Raw genomic sequence first — 23586 nt, 5'->3', positions numbered from 1 at the left:
AGTCAGGGGTCAAGCAGGAGACACTCAGCAGGGTCAGGATCAAGCAGAGGTCGGCAACAGGAAACTTCACAAATCAGATGACAGGAACAGGACAATAAGACTAAACGGCAATTACACATACCTCCTGTCCTGTTTAAATAGCGCGTCCTGCGCTGTCATTGGTGCCAGGCGCCTGTCCGCGATCGCGAGTGCGCATGCGCGGCCGTCGCCGCTGCCACGATCGCCCAGGGCCCGCTGGCTAGAGCGTGTCGGTGTTCTGTGCATGCGCCACCCGGCGTATCGTGGCAGAACACCCGACCCCTGACAATAGGTGAATACGGCTGCGATATTTAGAGGTCGAAGATGAAACAGTCTGCTGGACATATAATTGGATGTCTCCCGCACAAGAAGACGCCGACCAGGTATGAGGTGGGATTTTTGTCATTTTTCACCTTAGGTCGCTTGTGCTTCTTCTTTCGCTGGAATAAATTGTGTAGATTAAAGCAGGTGCTATCACTAGGAGATGCGCCGCTGGGATGGCCAGTCGGTTGGTCAGTCCCAGAACTAATGCCATCGCTTGGTGGTTGGATGATGTCACTGATTGATGACATGGTAGAATATCTCTTAGGAATGATGTCATGCGTTGATGGGACGGCATCATCAACCTGTGGAATGACGTCACTCATTGATGAGAACATTTTGCCATGCCTGAACTCTGTGGTTGGCCTGCGCCTCTTCATTGGCCGGCATAAATCCCGTAGGTGAGCACGCATGTCATCCCTGGGAGGTGGGACGCTGGGAATGGGAAAGTCAGTCTCTTCCATAGCACTGTCCACACTTTCACTTGTTGCTGGGAAGATGTTAATGTGCCAGAGCCGCTTGTTTTGCTCGCTCCTCCTCATTTCCCGGAGTAAAACCTTCATGTGAAAACGGACGTTATTCCTAGGAGGTGTGGGGATGGGAGTACGAAAGTCAGCCTGGTCCATAGTGCTGTCTGTTGTTAGATTGACGTCAATCGTCAGTGGGTTGATGTTGCTTTTCGTTGGTTGGATCCATTGGTGAAATGGCTTGAAATATTTTAGGAACAGTACCAGCAGCAAGATGATAAGCCCCAACAAGCATTCTGATCGGTGCTCAGCAACAGTATTTATAAGCATGGGTAGCACTGTGTTCCCTAGGGCTGCCCACCCATTGGACCAGACTGACTGGAGCCCAGCAACCATCCATTGGTAGCAGTCAGTGGCATTTTTAAGCATGGGTAGAAGTGTGTTCTCTGAGGTTGGCCCCTCGCTGTACCAGACATGGAGTAGTAGATAAAAGAATTCAATCAGCTCCAGGATCTTCAAATATTGAGCTAATACTGTGGCCAGGTGATTCCTGCGCAGGATGTACCTCAGAATGAGAACACTTATCAGGACTGTCCCCTTATACCAGAATGGAGTGGTGGCCAGTAGTGAAAACCAACTGATGGGTCCTGGGGACTCGTTTTCCAATTCTCTGACCTTTTCCTGCTCCAGTTCTTCCATCATCTTCATGGTCCCCTCCTCCTCCATGCGTATATCTGGGGAGTGTTTGATGAAATATCGGTGTTCCTCCATAATCTTCATGCTCCCCCCCTCCATGTGGATATCTGGGGAGTTTTTGATGAAATTTCTTCGTTCCTCCACAATCTTCATATCATTGTCCTTGTCCATGCCGGTCTTTGTGGAGTCTTTGATGTCCTTTCTGTGTACTCCAAAAGGGAGCAACAGAATAGCAATCACGGCAAAGATTCTGCACATTTTTTTTTTTTTTTTTAGAAATACAGAAATCAGCAGTTACTGATCGCTGTGGATCGCTGGATATAAATGGAAAGTCGATTCCAATCGCTGTAGATTGAGTGCAATGAGATACAAAGCAATCAGTCACAGGAGCTCTGTAAGGAAGCAGCTGTCTCTGGTGAGAGAAAACAGCAACTGAGGACTCAGCCTGTGCACAGTGCAAAGTCACAGTGAGGGAGGTCATGTGACCACAGTGAGGGGGGCGGAGTTTATGTGTGACCAATCAGCAGCCTCTGTTCAGCCTGCTTTACTCTGATTGGCTCATCTGGGATCCAGCCCAGGCGTCCTTGGATTGGATCCTATTATATAACATTGATAACATTTCCCTGTATTAATAATATAGACGCCTCTGTTTATATTCATACAATGTTATTATAATGTCATTTTATTTATTTTACTGTATTAATAGGATTCTAATGATTGATATTAATTGTAATATAAACAATAATGGGTGTAATATTAATAATCCCAATAATTATAATACAATCAAGCTGTTCTGTGTACTTGGATGACATAAATCTCCTGGCCATTCTCTGTGCTGACATTTCCCTGATGTAATGCACACAGGAGCCGCTAGAGGGCAGCAACACTCAGCTCCTCCTGTAGTGACCCATCACCATGGATTTCCTCCTGGAAGACCCATCACCATGGAGACCAGGCAGGAAGTGATGGTGTGTCCCAGTACTGGGGGGGGGGGGAGGGGAAGGTGAAGTATTGGGAGGAGGGAGACAGTGGGGGGGGAGGGGAGACACTGGGGAGGAGGGGGGGTGACACTGAGGGGGGGGGGGGGAGAGCACGCATTATTATTATCAATAACAAGATCTGTAATCATCTCATTACTATATAATAATAATGCTGCATTATAGGGGGTGTGATAATCACTACTGACCCCTCCCCCCATCACTGCTGACCCCTCCCCCATCACTACTGACCCCTCCCCCTATCACCACTATACCCCTCCCCCCTATCACTGCTATACCCCTCCCCTATAACCACTATCAATAGTTTTGAAGGGGGGGCCATTGTCACACCACCAACTTGGCAGGTAAGTGGGCAGCACACGTTCCTCAGAGTTGATGGATTATTCTTTTTTCCGGTATTTGTATTTAGGGCCAACAATTGACTCTGATGGGGACACAGATATGGGGGGACTCTGATGGGGACACAGATATGGGGGGACTCTGATGGGGACACAGATATGGGGGGACTCTGATGGGGACACAGATATGGGGGGACTCTGATGGGGACACAGATATGAGGATACTCTGATGGGGACCCAGATATGGGGGGACTCTGATGGGGACCCAGATATGAGGGGACTCTGATGGGGACCTAGATATAAAGGGGGGTCCTGAGGAGGTAAGTGGTGACTATATTGGGGACTCTGACATAAGGGGGGACTCTGATTTTATGCATGTATAAATATGGGACTTTCGGCCCCCGTACTGGAAAGTTTGGCCCCCCGGCCTAGAACATACCAGAGAAGGGGCGGAGTTCTCCACCTACTGGCTGGAATGGAGAACACAGAACAATGCGATCCATCTGCAGGAAGTCTGCTATTGGAGCGTGTGTAATGAAATCTGTCCAATCACACGACACATTCCCTTCATTGGTTTTGGTTTCTTATTGATCCCACCAGTAATATATCCTCCACATTGGATTTGTATCGGCCTTTTCCCCCGGGGGACTCCGATCATCTAGGAGGGGAGGCAGCCATGTTGGAGATTGCATTGGCCGGGAATTGAACCCGAGTCAGCTGCTGGAAAAGCAGCCATGCTAACCACTACACCACCAACGCGAGGTTCCATGTCTTCTGATGGCGAAGGTCTCCTCCGTGCCTCCGACCCACCAATCCCAACCCTTCTCTCCATTGTATATACAGATATGATGGGGGAGGGGTGACACCCCAATATAGAGAGAACATTGTATATACAGATATGATGGAGGAGGGAGGACACCCCAATATAGAGAGAACATTGTATATACAGATATGATGGGGGAGGGGTGACACCCCAATATAGAGAGAACATTGTATATACAGATATGATGGGGGAGGGGTGACACCCCAATATAGAGAGAACATTGTATATACAGATATGATGGGGGAGGGGTGACACCCCAATATAGAGAGAACATTGTATATACAGATATGATGGGGGAGGGGTGACACCCCAATATATAGAGAGAACATTGTATATACAAATATGATGGGGGAGGGGTGACACCCCAATATAGAGAGAACATTGTATATATGTCTTCTGATGGTGAACGTCTCTTTGGTGCCTTCAGCCAGGTGCGATGTAACACACACGTTTTCCCGCAATTCTCATGCGTCTTGCCATGCGACAATTGCAGCAACATCACACTGCATTCGGGGCGCCATGTTGATGGTGAACGTCTCTTTGGTGCCTCTTCAGACATCTCCATAAAGGACGTCACTGGCAGGCAGGGTTCTCATTGGCCCCGGCAGGAAGGGTTCTCATTGGCCCCAGCAGAAAAGGAAGACTTTGAAGACTCCTCCTGCCTCTAAAGCCAATCAGAGTTCCTTTCTTTTCTCCCAAGCTTCATCCTCAAAGACCAGACCTAAGCCAGGGGCCCAGTTCAGTCACAAGCCTGGGGCCCCTAATCCCCAAACCTTCAGACTAGTCCTATTAAACCTCCTGAAGGGAAGCCCCCATTTCCTAAAGTGGGGGGACGTCTGTTGGCCTTTGGGGTCACCTGGTCAGCAGACATCTCAGAAGCTCAGGTAAGAGACGTGGTGTCCAGGGGCTACAGGCTAGAGTTCATCTCCCAGCCCCCACCCCGCTTCGTGTTGTCCAACCTACCGGTGTTCCCGCAGGGACTAGCGGTCCTCCATGCTGCTCCTGCAGATCTGCTGACCCAAGGAGATCTCCCCATTGTACCAACAGCAGAAAGGTTTCCGGGTTTTTACTCCAACCGTTTCCTTGTTCTAAAGCCTCAAGGAGGGCATAGGCTGCATTCACTGGGGGGGGGATTAGGGGGCATACAGGGGATTCCTGCGGCTGGGATCACTGTGAACAGTGGGGGATGGGAAGTCTGTACAAAGCAATGACAGGCTGAGCCGGGACCATTCCCATGTATCCGCACATCCATCGATCATCTGTGGTCAGGGAAGGATGAGCGATCCTGGCCCTAACCGTAGATGACCGATGGATGTGCGGATACATGGGAATGGTCGCGGCTCCTGTCAGCCTGTCATTGCTTTGTACAGACTTCCCACCCCCCACTGTTCACAGTGATCCCATCCGCAGGAATCCGCTGTATGCCCCTAATCCCCCGAGTGAATGCAGCCTATGTCCTCCTTGAGCTCGGGTTCACACCAATGCGGTGCGTGAAACGCTGCGAATTCTGTGCGTTTCCCGCACCGCATTGCAATCGCATCACGTTCATGCGATCTGGTGCGGGAGTCAGTAATAAATTATTGACACCCGAAACAGATGGCAAGACGCGATGTGATTGCCAGAAATCACATGACATGGGTGAGAAGACCCATGCTATGTGATTCAGGTGCGGATCTAAAGACAGTCCTGCACCTTTGTGGTGCGGATGCGATGTGATTTGAGCCATAGAAAGTGTATGGCCCAAATCGCAGCGTACAGACATTTGCATGGAATGCGCAGAGGAATGCGGTGTGATTCCTGTGCGGATTCCATGCAGTGTCCCGCACCGCATAGTGTGAACCGGCTGGGAGGCTTTAGAACAGGGAAAAGGTTGGAGTAAGGCCCCGGTCACAGGGGGCGTACTAATCCGTACAGCCGTGGGGGGCCGTGTTTACTTGCAGGGGATGTACCGGTGTTCATGCATCCCTGTGCAGGCAGGTTCATTGATGTCAATTGGGATGCAGCGGCTGCATGGATACAGACACTGCTCCCAATCTAACATCTGTGCGGGTGAACAGCTCTGAACACAGATGATAGTGTGCGTTCAGGGCCATGCATCCATACGGATGTCAGATTGGGATCAGCATCTGTGTCCATGTTACCACTACGTCCCAACTGACATCAATGGAACTGCCTGCACAGGGATGCATGAACACCGGTACATCCCCTGCAAATAAACACGGCCCTCCACGGCGGTACAGATTGGTATGTCCCCTGTGAATGTGGCCTAAAAACCCGGGAACTATTCTGCTGTTGGTACAATGGGGAGATCTCCTTGGGTCAGCAGATCTGCAGGAGCAGCATGGAGGATCGCTGGTCCCTGCGGGGACACCGGTAGGTTGGACAAAACGAAGCGGGGTGGGGGCAGGGAGATGAACTCTAGCCTTTAGCCCCTGGACACCACGTCTCTTACCTGAGCTTCTGAGATGTCTGCTGACCAGGTGACCCCAAAGGCCAACAGACGTCACCCCACTTTAGAAAGTAGGGAAATCCCTTCAGGATGTTTAATAGGACTAGTCTGAAGGTTTGGGGATTAGGGGCCCCAGGCTTGTGACTGAGCTGGGCCCCTGGCTTAGGTCTGGCCTTAGAGGCTTAAGCCTGGGAGAAAAGAAAGGAACTCTGATTGGCTTCAGAGGCAGGAGGAGTCTTCAAAGTCTTCCTTTTCTGCTGGGGCCAATGAGAACCCTTCCTGCCAGTGACGTCCTCTATGGAGATGTCTCAAGAGGCACCAAAGAGACGTTCACCATCAACATGGCGCCCCGAATGCAGTGTGATGTTGCTGCAATTGTCACATGGCAAGACGCGTGAGAATTGCGGGAAGACGTGTGTGTTACATCGCACCAGGCTGAAATTTTGTCCCTGAGTTTCTTTGGTGCGACAAACGCTTGAATAGGCGACACGCAGAAATGTGTACGAATATCTGTGTATCCAATGTTCTCTCTGAGTCTTCTGGCCGGCCTCTTCGGTTGGCCCGTGCTTCTTCTTTAGCCGCAATACATTCTATAGGTGTCAGACACCGCCTGACGGTATCTCTAGCAACCCACAGTGCGGGGTTCCTCAGCACGCAGGGTCTAAGTCCCAATCTGCTTATGCACCAGGGCCCCTGATGGTGGGGATGGACTTGGAGCAGACCGAGACCAGGGCGCGACCCCTGAGTACGTCCAGCAGTGGTAGAGAGTACCGTCAGAGGTGTTGCGGGAAATAGAGCCTGACGTGAAGAGGCTGGTAGGCCTGGCAGCAGGGACTGATCAATGCGGGATGGATGGATGGACAGTCAGCGTAACGTAAGGCGTAGTCAGGCAGGCTGGGTCAGCAATGTGCTGGCAGCGAGGTACCGGAGGAGCAGGCAGAGAATGGTCAGGGTCACGAGCCGGGTTCAGCAACGTGCGGGCAGCGAGGTACCGGAGGATCAGGCAGAGAATGGTCAGGGTCACGAGCCGGGTTCAGCAACGTGTTGGCAGCGAGGTACCGGAGGATCAGGCAGAGAATGGTCAGGGTCACGAGCCGGGTTCAGCAACGTGCGGGCAGCGAGGTACCGGAGGATCAGGCAGAGAATGGTCAGGGTCACGAGCCGGGTTCAGCAACGTGCGGGCAGCGAGGTACCGGAGGATCAGGCAGAGAATGGTCAGGGTCACGAGCCGGGTTCAGCAACGTGTGGTCAGCGAGATACCAGAGGATCAGGCAGAGAATGGTCAGGTCAAGTCAGGGGTCAAGCAGGAGACACTCAGCAGGGTCAGGATCAAGCAGAGGTCGGCAACAGGAAACTTCACAAATCAGATGACAGGAACAGGACAATAAGACTAAACGGCAATTACACATACCTCCTGTCCTGTTTAAATAGCGCGTCCTGCGCTGTCATTGGTGCCAGGTGCCTGTCCGCGATCGCGAGTGCGCATGCGCGGCCGTCGCCGCTGCCACGATCGCCCAGGGCCCGCTGGCTAGAGCGTGTCGGTGTTCTGTGCATGCGCCACCCGGCGTATCGTGGCAGAACACCCGACCCCTGACAATAGGTGAATACGGCTGCGATATTTAGAGGTCGAAGATGAAACAGTCTGCTGGACATATAATTGGATGTCTCCCGCACAAGAAGACGCCGACCAGGTATGAGGTGGGATTTTTGTCATTTTTCACCTTAGGTCGCTTGTGCTTCTTCTTTCGCTGGAATAAATTGTGTAGATTAAAGCAGGTGCTATCACTAGGAGATGCGCCGCTGGGATGGCCAGTCGGTTGGTCAGTCCCAGAACTAATGCCATCGCTTGGTGGTTGGATGATGTCACTGATTGATGACATGGTAGAATATCTCTTAGGAATGATGTCATGCGTTGATGGGACGGCATCATCAACCTGTGGAATGACGTCACTCATTGATGAGAACATTTTGCCATGCCTGAACTCTGTGGTTGGCCTGCGCCTCTTCATTGGCCGGCATAAATCCCGTAGGTGAGCACGCATGTCATCCCTGGGAGGTGGGACGCTGGGAATGGGAAAGTCGGTCTCTTCCATAGCATTGTCCACATTTTCACTTGTTGATGAAAGGATGTAGCCATGTCTGAACTCCTTGGTTGGCCTGCGCCTCTGCAATGGCAAGCTTAAATCCCGTAGGTGAGCACGGATGTCATCCCTGGGAGGTGGGACGCTGGGAATGGGAAAGTCAGTCTCTTCCATAGCACTGTCCACACTTTCACTTGTTGCTGGGAAGATGTTAATGTGCCAGAGCCGCTTGTTTTGCTCGCTCCTCCTCATTTCCCGGAGTAAAACCTTCATGTGAAAACGGACGTTATTCCTAGGAGGTGTGGGGATGGGAGTACGAAAGTCAGCCTGGTCCATAGTGCTGTCTGTTGTTAGATTGACGTCAATCGTCAGTGGGTTGATGTTGCTTTTCGTTGGTTGGATCCATTGGTGAAATGGCTTGAAATATTTTAGGAACAGTACCAGCAGCAAGATGATAAGCCCCAACAAGCATTCTGATCGGTGCTCAGCAACAGTATTTATAAGCATGGGTAGCACTGTGTTCCCTAAGGCTGCCCACCCATTGGACCAGACTGACTGGAGCCCAGCAACCATCCATTGGTAGCAGTCAGTGGCATTTTTAAGCATGGGTAGAAGTGTGTTCTCTGAGGTTGGCCCCTCGCTGTACCAGACATGGAGTAGTAGATAAAAGAATTCAATCAGCTCCAGGATCTTCAAATATTGAGCTAATACTGTGGCCAGGTGATTCCTGCGCAGGATGTACCTCAGAATGAGAACACTTATCAGGACTGTCCCCTTATACCAGAATGGAGTGGTGGCCAGTAGTGAAAACCAACTGATGGGTCCTGGGGACTCGTTTTCCAATTCTCTGACCTTTTCCTGCTCCAGTTCTTCCATCATCTTCATGGTCCCCTCCTCCTCCATGCGTATATCTGGGGAGTGTTTGATGAAATATCGGTGTTCCTCCATAATCTTCATGCTCCCCCCCTCCATGTGGATATCTGGGGAGTTTTTGATGAAATTTCTTCGTTCCTCCACAATCTTCATATCATTGTCCTTGTCCATGCCGGTCTTTGTGGAGTCTTTGATGTCCTTTCTGTGTACTCCAAAAGGGAGCAACAGAATAGCAATCACGGCAAAGATTCTGCACATTTTTTTTTTTTTTTTTAGAAATACAGAAATCAGCAGTTACTGATCGCTGTGGATCGCTGGATATAAATGGAAAGTCGATTCCAATCGCTGTAGATTGAGTGCAATGAGATACAAAGCAATCAGTCACAGGAGCTCTGTAAGGAAGCAGCTGTCTCTGGTGAGAGAAAACAGCAACTGAGGACTCAGCCTGTGCACAGTGCAAAGTCACAGTGAGGGAGGTCATGTGACCACAGTGAGGGGGGCGGAGTTTATGTGTGACCAATCAGCAGCCTCTGTTCAGCCTGCTTTACTCTGATTGGCTCATCTGGGATCCAGCCCAGGCGTCCTTGGATTGGATCCTATTATATAACATTGATAACATTTCCCTGTATTAATAATATAGACGCCTCTGTTTATATTCATACAATGTTATTATAATGTCATTTTATTTATTTTACTGTATTAATAGGATTCTAATGATTGATATTAATTGTAATATAAACAATAATGGGTGTAATATTAATAATCCCAATAATTATAATACAATCAAGCTGTTCTGTGTACTTGGATGACATAAATCTCCTGGCCATTCTCTGTGCTGACATTTCCCTGATGTAATGCACACAGGAGCCGCTAGAGGGCAGCAACACTCAGCTCCTCCTGTAGTGACCCATCACCATGGATTTCCTCCTGGAAGACCCATCACCATGGAGACCAGGCAGGAAGTGATGGTGTGTCCCAGTACTGGGGGGGGGGGGGAGGGGAAGGTGAAGTATTGGGAGGAGGGAGACAGTGGGGGGGGAGGGGAGACACTGGGGAGGAGGGGGGGTGACACTGAGGGGGGGGGGGGGGGGAGAGCACGCATTATTATTATCAATAACAAGATCTGTAATCATCTCATTACTATATAATAATAATGCTGCATTATAGGGGGTGTGATAATCACTACTGACCCCTCCCCCCATCACTGCTGACCCCTCCCCCATCACTACTGACCCCTCCCCCTATCACCACTATACCCCTCCCCCCTATCACCGCTATACCCCTCCCCTATAACCACTATCAATAGTTTTGAAGGGGGGGCCATTGTCACACCACCAACTTGGCAGGTAAGTGGGCAGCACACGTTCCTCAGAGTTGATGGATTATTCTTTTTTCCGGTATTTGTATTTAGGGCCAACAATTGACTCTGATGGGGACACAGATATGGGGGGACTCTGATGGGGACACAGATATGGGGGGACTCTGATGGGGACACAGATATGGGGGGACTCTGATGGGGACACAGATATGGGGGGACTCTGATGGGGACACAGATATGAGGATACTCTGATGGGGACCCAGATATGGGGGGACTCTGATGGGGACCCAGATATGAGGGGACTCTGATGGGGATATAAAGGGGGGTCCTGAGGAGGTAAGTGGTGACTATATTGGGGACTCTGACATAAGGGGGGACTCTGATTTTATGCATGTATAAATATGGGACTTTCGGCCCCCGTACTGGAAAGTTTGGCCCCCCGGCCTAGAACATACCAGAGAAGGGGCGGAGTTCTCCACCTACTGGCTGGAATGGAGAACACAGAACAATGCGATCCATCTGCAGGAAGTCTGCTATTGGAGCGTGTGTAATGAAATCTGTCCAATCACACGACACATTCCCTTCATTGGTTTTGGTTTCTTATTGATCCCACCAGTAATATATCCTCCACATTGGATTTGTATCGGCCTTTTCCCCCGGGGGACTCCGATCATCTAGGAGGGGAGGCAGCCATGTTGGAGATTGCATTGGCCGGGAATTGAACCCGAGTCAGCTGCTGGAAAAGCAGCCATGCTAACCACTACACCACCAACGCGAGGTTCCATGTCTTCTGATGGCGAAGGTCTCCTCCGTGCCTCCGACCCACCAATCCCAACCCTTCTCTCCATTGTATATACAGATATGATGGGGGAGGGGTGACACCCCAATATAGAGAGAACATTGTATATACAGATATGATGGGGGAGGGGTGACACCCCAATATAGAGAGAACATTGTATATACAGATATGATGGGGGAGGGGTGACACCCCAATATAGAGAGAACATTGTATATACAGATATGATGGGGGAGGGAGGACACCCCAATATAGAGAGAACATTGTATATACAGATATCATGGGGGAGGGAGGACACCCCAATATAGAGAGAACATTGTATATACAGATATGATGGGGGAGGGGTGACACCCCAATATAGAGAGAACATTGTATATGCAGATATCATGGGGGGGGGTTGACACCCCAATATAGAGAGAACATTTTATATACAGATATGATGGAGGGAGGACACCCCAATATAGAGAGAACATTGTATATACAGATATGATGGGGGAGGGGTGACACCCCAATATAGAGAGAACATTGTATATACAGATATGATGGGGAGGGGTGACACCCCAATATAGAGAGAACATTGTATATACAGATATGATGGGCGAGGGGTGACACCCCAATATAGAGAGAACATTGTATATACAGATATGATGGGGAGGGGTGACACCCCAATATAGAGAGAACATTGTATATACAGATATGATGGGGGAGGGGTGACACCTCAATATAGAGAGAACATTGTATATACAGATATTATGGGGGAGGGGTGACACCCCAATATAGAGAGAACATTGTATATACAGATATTATGGGGGAGGGGTGACACCCCAATATAGAGAGAACATTGTATATACAGATATGATGGGGGAGGGGTGACACCCCAATATAGAGAGAACATTGTATATACAGATATGATGGAGGAGGGAGGACACCCCAATATAGAGAGAACATTGTATATACAGATATGATGGGGGAGGGGTGACACCCCAATATAGAGAGAACATTGTATATACAGATATGATGGGGGAGGGGTGACACCCCAATATAGAGAGAACATTGTATATACAGATATGATGGGGGAGGGGTGACACCCCAATATAGAGAGAACATTGTATATACAGATATGATGGGGGAGGGGTGACACCCCAATATAGAGAGAACATTGTATATACAGATATGATGGGGGAGGGGTGACACCCCAATATAGAGAGAACATTGTATATACAGATATGATGGAGGAGGGAGGACACCCCAATATAGAGAGAACATTGTATATACAGATATGATGGGGGAGGGGTGACACCCCAATATAGAGAGAACATTGTATATACAGATATGATGGGGGAGGGAGGACACCCCAATATAGAGAGAACATTGTATATACAGATATGATGGGGGAGGGAGGACACCCCAATATAGAGAGAACATTGTATATACAGATATGATGGGGGAGGGGTGACACCCCAATATAGAGAGAACATTGTATATACAGATATGATGGGGGAGGGGTTACACCCCAATATAGAGAGAACATTGTATATACAGATATGATGGGGGAGGGGTGACACCCCAATATAGAGAGAACATTGTATATGCAGATATCATGGGGGGGGGGGTTGACACCCCAATATAGAGAGAACATTTTATATACAGATATGATGGAGGGAGGACACCCCAATATAGAGAGAACATTGTATATACAGATATGATGGGGGAGGGGTGACACCCCAATATAGAGAGAACATTGTATATACAGATATGATGGAGGAGGGAGGACACCCCAATATAGAGAGAACATTGTATATACAGATATGATGGGGGAGGGGTGACACCCCAATATAGAGAGAACATTGTATATACAGATATGATGGGGGAGGGGTGACACCCCAATATAGAGAGAACATTGTATATACAGATATGATGGGGGAGGGGTGACACCCCAATATAGAGAGAACATTGTATATACAGATATGATGGAGGAGGGAGGACACCCCAATATAGAGAGAACATTGTATATACAGATATGATGGGGGAGGGGTGACACCCCAATATAGAGAGAACATTGTATATACAGATATGATGGGGGAGGGGTGACACCCCAATATAGAGAGAACATTGTATATACAGATATGATGGGGGAGGGGTGACACCCCAATATAGAGAGAACATTGTATATACAGATATGATGGGGGAGGGGTGACACCCCAATATATAGAGAGAACATTGTATATACAAATATGATGGGGGAGGGGTGACACCCCAATATAGAGAGAACATTGTATATATGTCTTCTGATGGTGAACGTCTCTTTGGTGCCTTCAGCCAGGTGCGATGTAACACACACGTTTTCCCGCAATTCTCATGCGTCTTGCCATGCGACAATTGCAGCAACATCACACTGCATTCGGGGCGCCATGTTGATGGTGAACGTCTCTTTGGTGCCTCTTCAGACATCTCCATAAAGGACGTCACTGGCAGGCAGGGTTCTCATTGGCCCCGGCAGGAAGGGTTCTCATTGGCCCCAGCAGAAAAGGAAGACTTTGAAGACTCCTCCTGCCTCTAAAGCCAATCAGAGTTCCTTTCTTTTCTCCCAAGCTTCATCCTCAAAGACCAGACCTAAGCCAGGGGCCCAGTTCAGTCACAAGCCTGGGGCCCCTAATCCCCAAACCTTCAGACTAGTCCTATTAAACCTCCTGAAGGGAAGCCCCCATTTCCTAAAGTGGGGGGACGTCTGTTGGCCTTTGGGGTCACCTGGTCAGCAGACATCTCAGAAGCTCAGGTAAGAGACGTGGTGTCCAGGGGCTACAGGCTAGAGTTCATCTCCCAGCCCCCACCCCGCTTCGTGTTGTCCAACCTACCGGTGTCCCCGCAGGGACTAGCGGTCCTCCATGCTGCTCCTGCAGATCTGCTGACCCAAGGAGATCTCCCCATTGTACCAACAGCAGAAAGGTTTCCGGGTTTTTACTCCAACCGTTTCCTTGTTCTAAAGCCTCAAGGAGGGCATAGGCTGCATTCACTCGGGGGGGATTAGGGGGCATACAGGGGATTCCTGCGGCTGGGATCACTGTGAACAGTGGGGGATGGGAAGTCTGTACAAAGCAATGACAGGCTGAGCCGGGACCATTCCCATGTATCCGCACATCCATCGATCATCTGTGGTCAGGGAAGGATGAGCGATCCTGGCCCTAACCGTAGATGACCGATGGATGTGCGGATACATGGGAATGGTCGCGGCTCCTGTCAGCCTGTCATTGCTTTGTACAGACTTCCCACCCCCCACTGTTCACAGTGATCCCATCCGCAGGAATCCGCTGTATGCCCCTAATCCCCCGAGTGAATGCAGCCTATGTCCTCCTTGAGCTCGGGTTCACACCAATGCGGTGCGTGAAACGCTGCGAATTCTGTGCGTTTCCCGCACCGCATTGCAATCGCATCACGTTCATGCGATCTGGTGCGGGAGTCAGTAATAAATTATTGACACCCGAAACAGATGGCAAGACGCGATGTGATTGCCAGAAATCACATGACATGGGTGAGAAGACCCATGCTATGTGATTCAGGTGCGGATCTAAAGACAGTCCTGCACCTTTGTGGTGCGGATGCGATGTGATTTGAGCCATAGAAAGTGTATGGCCCAAATCGCAGCGTACAGACATTTGCATGGAATGCGCAGAGGAATGCGGTGTGATTCCTGTGCGGATTCCATGCAGTGTCCCGCACCGCATAGTGTGAACCGGCTGGGAGGCTTTAGAACAGGGAAAAGGTTGGAGTAAGGCCCCGGTCACAGGGGGCGTACTAATCCGTACAGCCGTGGGGGGCCGTGTTTACTTGCAGGGGATGTACCGGTGTTCATGCATCCCTGTGCAGGCAGGTTCATTGATGTCAATTGGGATGCAGCGGCTGCATGGATACAGACACTGCTCCCAATCTAACATCTGTGCGGGTGAACAGCTCTGAACACAGATGATAGTGTGCGTTCAGGGCCATGCATCCATACGGATGTCAGATTGGGATCAGCATCTGTGTCCATGTTACCACTACGTCCCAACTGACATCAATGGAACTGCCTGCACAGGGATGCATGAACACCGGTACATCCCCTGCAAATAAACACGGCCCTCCACGGCGGTACAGATTGGTATGTCCCCTGTGAATGTGGCCTAAAAACCCGGGAACTATTCTGCTGTTGGTACAATGGGGAGATCTCCTTGGGTCAGCAGATCTGCAGGAGCAGCATGGAGGATCGCTGGTCCCTGCGGGGACACCGGTAGGTTGGACAAAACGAAGCGGGGTGGGGGCAGGGAGATGAACTCTAGCCTTTAGCCCCTGGACACCACGTCTCTTACCTGAGCTTCTGAGATGTCTGCTGACCAGGTGACCCCAAAGGCCAACAGACGTCACCCCACTTTAGAAAGTAGGGAAATCCCTTCAGGATGTTTAATAGGACTAGTCTGAAGGTTTGGGGATTAGGTGCCCCAGGCTTGTGACTGAGCTGGGCCCCTGGCTTAGGTCTGGCCTTAGAGGCTTAAGCCTGGGAGAAAAGAAAGGAACTCTGATTGGCTTCAGAGGCAGGAGGAGTCTTCAAAGTCTTCCTTTTCTGCTGGGGCCAATGAGAACCCTTCCTGCCAGTGACGTCCTCTATGGAGATGTCTGAAGAGGCACCAAAGAGACGTTCACCATCAACATGGCGCCCCGAATGCAGTGTGATGTTGCTGCAATTGTCGCATGGCAAGACGCGTGAGAATTGCGGGAAGACGTGTGTGTTACATCGCACCAGGCTGAAGGCTGAAATTTTGTCCCCGAGTTTCTTTGGTGCGACAAACGCTTGAATAGGCGACACGCAGAAATGTGTACGAATATCTGTGTATCCAATGTTCTCTCTGAGTCTTCTGGCCGGCCTCTTCGGTTGGCCCGCGCTTCTTCTTTAGCCGCAATACATTCTATAGGTGTCAGACACCGCCTGACGGTATCTCTAGCAACCCACAGTGCGGGGTTCCTCAGCACGCAGGGTCTAAGTCCCAATCTGCTTGTGCACCAGGTCCCCTGATGGTGGGGATGGACTTGGAGCAGACCGAGACCAGGGCGCGACCCCTGAGTACGTCCAGCAGTGGTAGAGAGTACCGTCAGAGGTGTTGCGGGAAATAGAGCCTGACGTGAAGAGGCTGGTAGGCCTGGCAGCAGGGACTGATCAATGCGGGATGGATGGATGGACAGTCAGCGTAACGTAAGGCGTAGTCAGGCAGGCTGGGTCAGCAATGTGCTGCAGCGAGGTACCGGAGGAGCAGGCAGAGAATGGTCAGGGTCACGAGCCGGGTTCAGCAACGTGTTGGCAGCGAGGTACCGGAGGATCAGGCAGAGAATGGTCAGGGTCACAAGCCGGGTTCAGCAACGCGCGGGCAGCGAGGTACCGGAGGATCAGGCAGAGAATGGTCAGGGTCACGAGCCGGGTTCAGCAACGTGCGGGCAGCGAGGTACCGGAGGATCAGGCAGAGAATGGTCAGGGTCACGAGCCGGGTTCAGCAACGTGCGGGCAGCGAGGTACCGGAGGATCAGGCAGAGAATGGTCAGGGTCACGTGCCGGGTTCAGCAACGTGCGGGCAGCGAGGTACCGGAGGATCAGGCAGAGAATGGTCAGGTCAAGTCAGGGGTCAAGCAGGAGACACTCAGCAGGGTCAGGATCAAGCAGAGGTCGGCAACAGGAAACTTCACAAATCCGATGACAGGAACAGGACAATAAGACTAAACGGCAATTACACATACCTCCTGTCCTGTTTAAATAGCGCGTCCTGCGCTGTCATTGGTGCCAGGCGCCTGTCCGCGATCGCGAGTGCGCATGCGCGGCCGTCGCCGCTGCCACGATCGCCCAGGGCCCGCTGGCTAGAGCGTGTCGGTGTTCTGTGCATGCGCCACCCGGCGTATCGTGGCAGAACACCCGACCCCTGACAATAGGTGAATACGGCTGCGATATTTAGAGGTCGAAGATGAAACAGTCTGCTGGACATATAATTGGATGTCTCCCGCACAAGAAGACGCCGACCAGGTAGGAGGTGGGATTTTTGTCATTTTTCACCTTAGGTCGCTTGTGCTTCTTCTTTCGCTGGAATAAATTGTGTAGATTAAAGTAGGTGCTATCACTAGGAGATGCGCCGCTGGGATGGCCAGTCGGTTGGTCAGTCCCAGAACTAATGCCATCGCTTGGTGGTTGGATGATGTCACTGATTGATGACATGGTAGAATATCTCTTAGGAATGATGTCATGCGTTGATGGGACGGCATCATCAACCTGTGGAATGACGTCACTCATTGATGAGAACATTTTGCCATGCCTGAACTCTGTGGTTGGCCTGCGCCTCTTCATTGGCCGGCATAAATCCCGTAGGTGAGCACGCATGTCATCCCTGGGAGGTGGGACGCTGGGAATGGGAAAGTCGGTCTCTTCCATAGCATTGTCCACATTTTCACTTGTTGATGAAAGGATGTAGCCATGTCTGAACTCCTTGGTTGGCCTGCGCCTCTGCCATGGCAAGCTTAAATCCCGTAGGTGAGCACGGATGTCATCCCTGGGAGGTGGGACGCTGGGAATGGGAAAGTCAGTCTCTTCCATAGCACTGTCCACACTTTCACTTGTTGCTGGGAAGATGTTAATGTGCCAGAGCCGCTTGTTTTGCTCGCTCCTCCTCATTTCCCGGAGTTAAACCTTCATGTGAAAACGGACGTTATTCCTAGGAGGTGTGGGGATGGGAGTACGAAAGTCAGCCTGGTCCATAGTGCTGTCTGTTGTTAGATTGACGTCAATCGTCAGTGGGTTGATGTTGCTTTTCGTTGGTTGGATCCATTGGTGAAATGGCTTGAAATATTTTAGGAACAGTACCAGCAGCAAGATGATAAGCCCCAACAAGCATTCTGATCGGTGCTCAGCAACAGTATTTATAAGCATGGGTAGCACTGTGTTCCCTAAGGCTGCCCACCCATTGGACCAGACTGACTGGAGCCCAGCAACCATCCATTGGTAGCAGTCAGTGGCATTTTTAAGCATGGGTAGAAGTGTGTTCTCTGAGGTTGGCCCCTCGCTGTACCAGACATGGAGTAGTAGATAAAAGAATTCAATCAGCTCCAGGATCTTCAAATATTGAGCTAATACTGTGGCCAGGTGATTCCTGCGCAGGATGTACCTCAGAATGAGAACACTTATCAGGACTGTCCCCTTATACCAGAATGGAGTGGTGGCCAGTAGTGAAAACCAACTGATGGGTCCTGGGGACTCGTTTTCCAATTCTCTGACCTTTTCCTGCTCCAGTTCTTCCATCATCTTCATGGTCCCCTCCTCCTCCATGCGTATATCTGGGGAGTCTTTGATGAAATATCGGTGTTCCTCCATAATCTTCATGCTCCCCCCCTCCATGTGGATATCTGGGGAGTTTTTGATGAAATTTCTTCGTTCCTCCACAATCTTCATATCATTGTCCTTGTCCATGCCGGTCTTTGTGGAGTCTTTGATGTCCTTTCTGTGTACTCCAAAAGGGAGCAACAGAATAGCAATCACGGCAAAGATTCTGCACATTTTTTTTTTTTTTTTTAGAAATACAGAAATCAGCAGTTACTGATCGCTGTGGATCGCTGGATATAAATGGAAAGTCGATTCCAATCGCTGTAGATTGAGTGCAATGAGATACAAAGCAATCAGTCACAGGAGCTCTGTAAGGAAGCAGCTGTCTCTGGTGAGAGAAAACAGCAACTGAGGACTCAGCCTGTGCACAGTGCAAAGTCACAGTGAGGGAGGTCATGTGACCACAGTGAGGGGGGCGGAGTTTATGTGTGACCAATCAGCAGCCTCTGTTCAGCCTGCTTTACTCTGATTGGCTCATCTGGGATCCAGCCCAGGCGTCCTTGGATTGGATCCTATTATATAACATTGATAACATTTCCCTGTATTAATAATATAGACGCCTCTGTTTATATTCATACAATGTTATTATAATGTCATTTTATTTATTTTACTGTATTAATAGGATTCTAATGATTGATATTAATTGTAATATAAACAATAATGGGTGTAATATTAATAATCCCAATAATTATAATACAATCAAGCTGTTCTGTGTACTTGGATGACATAAATCTCCTGGCCATTCTCTTGCTGACATTTCCCTGATGTAATGCACACAGGAGCCGCTAGAGGGCAGCAACACTCAGCTCCTCCTGTAGTGACCCATCACCATGGATTTCCTCCTGGAAGACCCATCACCATGGAGACCAGGCAGGAAGTGATGGTGTGTCCCAGTACTGGGGGGGGGGGGGGGGAGGGGAAGGTGAAGTATTGGGAGGAGGGAGACAGTGGGGGGGGAGGGGAGACACTGGGGAGGAGGGGGGGTGACACTGAGGGGGGGGGGGGGGGGGGAGAGCACGCATTATTATTATCAATAACAAGATCTGTAATCATCTCATTACTATATAATAATAATGCTGCATTATAGGGGGTGTGATAATCACTACTGACCCCTCCCCCATCACTGCTGACCCCTCCCCCATCACTACTGACCCCTCCCCCTATCACCACTATACCCCTCCCCCCTATCACCGCTATACCCCTCCCCTATAACCACTATCAATAGTTTTGAAGGGGGGGCCATTGTCACACCACCAACTTGGCAGGTAAGTGGGCAGCACACGTTCCTCAGAGTTGATGGATTATTCTTTTTTCCGGTATTTGTATTTAGGGCCAACAATTGACTCTGATGGGGACACAGATATGGGGGGACTCTGATGGGGACACAGATATGGGGGGACTCTGATGGGGACACAGATATGGGGGGACTCTGATGGGGACACAGATATGGGGGGACTCTGATGGGGACACAGATATGAGGATACTCTGATGGGGACCCAGATATGGGGGGACTCTGATGGGGACCCAGATATGAGGGGACTCTGATGGGGACCTAGATATAAAGGGGGGTCCTGAGGAGGTAAGTGGTGACTATATTGGGGACTCTGACATAAGGGGGGACTCTGATTTTATGCATGTATAAATATGGGACTTTCGGCCCCCGTACTGGAAAGTTTGGCCCCCCGGCCTAGAACATACCAGAGAAGGGGCGGAGTTCTCCACCTACTGGCTGGAATGGAGAACACAGAACAATGCGATCCATCTGCAGGAAGTCTGCTATTGGAGCGTGTGTAATGAAATCTGTCCAATCACACGACACATTCCCTTCATTGGTTTTGGTTTCTTATTAATCCCACCAGTAATATATCCTCCACATTGGATTTGTATCGGCCTTTTCCCCCGGGGGACTCCGATCATCTAGGAGGGGAGGCAGCCATGTTGGAGATTGCATTGGCCGGGAATTGAACCCGAGTCAGCTGCTGGAAAAGCAGCCATGCTAACCACTACACCACCAACGCGAGGTTCCATGTCTTCTGATGGCGAAGGTCTCCTCCGTGCCTCCGACCCACCAATCCCAACCCTTCTCTCCATTGTATATACAGATATGATGGGGGAGGGGTGACACCCCAATATAGAGAGAACATTGTATATACAGATATGATGGGGGAGGGGTGACACCCCAATATAGAGAGAACATTGTATATACAGATATGATGGGGGAGGGAGGACACCCCAATATAGAGAGAACATTGTATATACAGATATCATGGGGGAGGGAGGACACCCCAATATAGAGAGAACATTGTATATACAGATATGATGGGGGAGGGGTGACACCCCAATATAGAGAGAACATTGTATATACAGATATGATGGGGGAGGGGTTACACCCCAATATAGAGAGAACATTGTATATACAGATATGATGGGGGAGGGGTGACACCCCAATATAGAGAGAACATTGTATATGCAGATATCATGGGGGGGGGGGGTTGACACCCCAATATAGAGAGAACATTTTATATACAGATATGATGGAGGGAGGACACCCCAATATAGAGAGAACATTGTATATACAGATATGATGGGGGAGGGGTGACACCCCAATATAGAGAGAACATTGTATATACAGATATGATGGGGGAGGGGTGACACCCCAATATAGAGAGAACATTGTATATACCGATATGATGGGGGAGGGAGGACACCCCAATATAGAGAGAACATTGTATATACAGATATGATGGGGGAGGGGTGACACCCCAATATAGAGAGAACATTGTATATACAGATATGATGGGGGAGGGAGGACACCCCAATATAGAGAGAACATTGTATATACAGATATCATGGGGGAGGGAGGACACCCCAATATAGAGAGAACATTGTGTATACAGATATGATGAGGGAGGGAGGACACCCCAATATAGAGAGAACATTGTATATACAGATATGATGGGGGAGGGGTGACACCCCAATATAGAGAGAACATTGTATATACAGATATGATGGGGAGGGGTGACACCCCAATATAGAGAGAACATTGTATATACAGATATGATGGGCGAGGGGTGACACCCCAATATAGAGAGAACATTGTATATACAGATATGATGGGGAGGGGTGACACCCCAATATAGAGAGAACATTGTATATACAGATATGATGGGGGAGGGGTGACACCTCAATATAGAGAGAACATTGTATATACAGATATTATGGGGGAGGGGTGACACCCCAATATAGAGAGAACATTGTATATACAGATATTATGGGGGAGGGGTGACACCCCAATATAGAGAGAACATTGTATATACAGATATGATGGGGGAGGGGTGACACCCCAATATAGAGAGAACATTGTATATACAGATATGATGGAGGAGGGAGGACACCCCAATATAGAGAGAACATTGTATATACAGATATGATGGGGGAGGGGTGACACCCCAATATAGAGAGAACATTGTATATACAGATATGATGGGGGAGGGGTGACACCCCAATATAGAGAGAACATTGTATATACAGATATGATGGGGGAGGGGTGACACCCCAATATAGAGAGAACATTGTATATACAGATATGATGGGGGAGGGGTGACACCCCAATATACAGAGAGAACATTGTATATACAGATATGATGGGGAGGGGTGACACCCCAATATAGAGAGAACATTGTATATACAGATATGATGGGGGAGGGGTGACACCCCAATATATAGAGAGAACATTGTATATACAGATATGATGGGGGAGGGGTGACACCCCAATATAGAGAGAACATTGTATATATGTCTTCTGATGGTGAACGTCTCTTTGGTGCCTTCAGCCAGGTGCGATGTAACACACACGTTTTCCCGCAATTCTCATGCGTCTTGCCATGCGACAATTGCAGCAACATCACACTGCATTCGGGGCGCCATGTTGATGGTGAACGTCTCTTTGGTGCCTCTTCAGACATCTCCATAAAGGACGTCACTGGCAGGCAGGGTTCTCATTGGCCCCGGCAGGAAGGGTTCTCATTGGCCCCAGCAGAAAAGGAAGACTTTGAAGACTCCTCCTGCCTCTAAAGCCAATCAGAGTTCCTTTCTTTTCTCCCAAGCTTCATCCTCAAAGACCAGACCTAAGCCAGGGGCCCAGTTCAGTCACAAGCCTGGGGCCCCTAATCCCCAAACCTTCAGACTAGTCCTATTAAACCTCCTGAAGGGAAGCCCCCATTTCCTAAAGTGGGGGGACGTCTGTTGGCCTTTGGGGTCACCTGGTCAGCAAACATCTCAGAAGCTCAGGTAAGAGACGTGGTGTCCAGGGGCTACAGGCTAGAGTTCATCTCCCAGCCCCCACCCCGCTTCGTGTTGTCCAACCTACCGGTGTCCCCGCAGGGACTAGCGGTCCTCCATGCTGCTCCTGCAGATCTGCTGACCCAAGGAGATCTCCCCATTGTACCAACAGCAGAAAGGTTTCCGGGTTTTTACTCCAACCGTTTCCTTGTTCTAAAGCCTCAAGGAGGGCATAGGCTGCATTCACTCGGGGGGGATTAGGGGGCATACAGGGGATTCCTGCGGCTGGGATCACTGTGAACAGTGGGGGATGGGAAGTCTGTACAAAGCAATGACAGGCTGAGCCGGGACCATTCCCATGTATCCGCACATCCATCGATCATCTGTGGTCAGGGAAGGATGAGCGATCCTGGCCCTAACCGTAGATGACCGATGGATGTGCGGATACATGGGAATGGTCGCGGCTCCTGTCAGCCTGTCATTGCTTTGTACAGACTTCCCACCCCCCACTGTTCACAGTGATCCCATCCGCAGGAAACCGCTGTATGCCCCTAATCCCCCGAGTGAATGCAGCCTATGTCCTCCTTGAGCTCGGGTTCACACCAATGCGGTGCGTGAAACGCTGCGAATTCTGTGCGTTTCCCGCACCGCATTGCAATCGCATCACGTTCATGCGATCTGGTGCGGGAGTCAGTAATAAATTATTGACACCCGAAACAGATGGCAAGACGCGATGTGATTGC

The 23586-nt window shown here is 49.9% G+C and overlaps 3 non-coding genes across 3 annotated transcripts; all 3 read right to left on the bottom strand.

Moving 5' to 3' along the window:
• Positions 1–3525: 3525 nt before the first annotated feature.
• Positions 3526–3597, bottom strand: TRNAE-UUC (transfer RNA glutamic acid (anticodon UUC)). Its single transcript has one exon. It is a non-coding gene; the product is annotated as a tRNA-Glu (tRNA).
• A 7488-nt stretch (positions 3598–11085) lies between these two features.
• Positions 11086–11157, bottom strand: TRNAE-UUC (transfer RNA glutamic acid (anticodon UUC)). Its single transcript has one exon. It is a non-coding gene; the product is annotated as a tRNA-Glu (tRNA).
• A 9351-nt stretch (positions 11158–20508) lies between these two features.
• Positions 20509–20580, bottom strand: TRNAE-UUC (transfer RNA glutamic acid (anticodon UUC)). The gene has a single exon. It is a non-coding gene; the product is annotated as a tRNA-Glu (tRNA).
• Positions 20581–23586: the final 3006 nt, after the last annotated feature.

Source organism: Staurois parvus, unplaced genomic scaffold, assembly GCF_062004578.1.
Source record: "Staurois parvus isolate SC_StPar_1 unplaced genomic scaffold, SC_StPar_1.0 ptg000911l, whole genome shotgun sequence".
Taxonomy (NCBI): Eukaryota; Metazoa; Chordata; class Amphibia; order Anura; family Ranidae; genus Staurois; species Staurois parvus.
This window is presented reverse-complemented; position numbering and strand designations above follow the sequence as displayed.